Raw genomic sequence first — 1,526 nt, 5'->3', positions numbered from 1 at the left:
CTCCGATGCCAGTGCTGCCCAATCTTCTTCCTGTTGTAAGAGTTTAACAAGTTGCTCACAGTCTGATTCAAAGCGCACCTCTGTTATCCTTGATTTTAACAGTTCTTGCATAGCCAATATCAGGCCTTCAGCTTCAGCATGTAGGGGTGAGGCAGCCGCGCTTTCCCCTTGCGCACCGAACAGAGACGGCAAACCTGCATCAAGCAAAACAAAACCCCACCCAGCTTTGTCCAAGTCGTTTGTCCAGGAGGCGTCGGATTGGCATCTCCACCGGCTTACAATGAGTTCTTTCGTCGGGATAAGAGGACTCCTTTGTTGCTCTTCGGAATCGAGGATCTCTGTGGCTTGTTGAGCTATAATCCAGCTCTCTGCTTCCTTTATTGCTTGGTGCATTGTATCTAACGGTGAGATGTCTTTATTTTTGAAAACTTTCTCGTTACGCGCCTTCCATATATACCAAGCAATCCATGGGAAAGTAGTCATCACTTCTGGACTCACACCTCTCTTCTTTGCACGGAAAAGAAGGAAATTGATGTTAGCATAAAGAGACGTACACGGGAAAACCCCTGGAGAAGTCGGTATGGGTGATAAGGCCCAGCACTGTAAGGCGGGGGGACATTCAAATAGGGTATGATTTATAGATTCGCTCTCGGCCCCACACCTACTGCAGGTGGACTCCCTGGAGCAGTGCCTTCCATGTAGCTGTGCTGCTGTCGCTAAAAAACCGGATGTGGCCTGCCATAGGAAGTGTTTTAGCTTACGCGGAGCTTTCATTTTCCATACTGCAGCTTTCAGAACCGTTGTACTAGGTTCTGCGGCTACGTGGCTTCCTGCTTTGAGGCGCATGTCATGTGCAACCGAGTATCCCGACTTAACTGTGTATAATCCAGACTTTGTAAAGTCCCAACTGAAGCTATCGGGGCGCCCAATACTGCTCACCCGGAGCGAAACTATATGGGGTATGTCCTCTTCTGCAACAAAAAGCCTCAGCAGGTCTAGTTTCCATGTCATCGCATTCGCATCTATAAGATGGTATACCCGTAGCTCCTCATCTCGAGGGAAAGCAATATTGTTAGGAGGACGCGCTGGTTTCGTGGGGAGCCATGGCTCTTCCCACGCTTTAGTATCATGTCCATTCCCAATCCTCTTTCGAAGGCCTTGCTGCAGAACTGGTTTTGAGGCTAAGATACTTCGCCTTCCATAGGAAGGGTTATTGGCCCTCCCGACCGTTATAGGACTAGAGTGTTTATAATACTGTCCTTTAAGTACTCTGGCCAGTAGAGAGTGAGGGTACTTGAGAAGTCTCCACATCTGTTTCGCTAGGAGGGCGAGGTTAAAATCATGAAAATCACGGAACCCAAGTCCGCCCTCTTCCAACGGTACACAGATTTTGTCCCAGGCCACCCAATGAAAGGCTCTATTGTTGAGTTTAGTACTCCACCAGAACCGCGAGACGGCGCTCGTTAGGTTCTTTGTTATCCCTTGAGGCAGAAGGTAGCAAGACATAACATATGATGGGACTGCTT

This window comes from Brassica oleracea, chromosome C8 (genome assembly GCF_000695525.1).
Source record: "Brassica oleracea var. oleracea cultivar TO1000 chromosome C8, BOL, whole genome shotgun sequence".
Taxonomy (NCBI): domain Eukaryota; kingdom Viridiplantae; phylum Streptophyta; class Magnoliopsida; order Brassicales; family Brassicaceae; genus Brassica; species Brassica oleracea.
The sequence above is the reverse complement of the archived record's forward strand: the minus strand, read 5'-3'. Positions refer to the sequence as shown.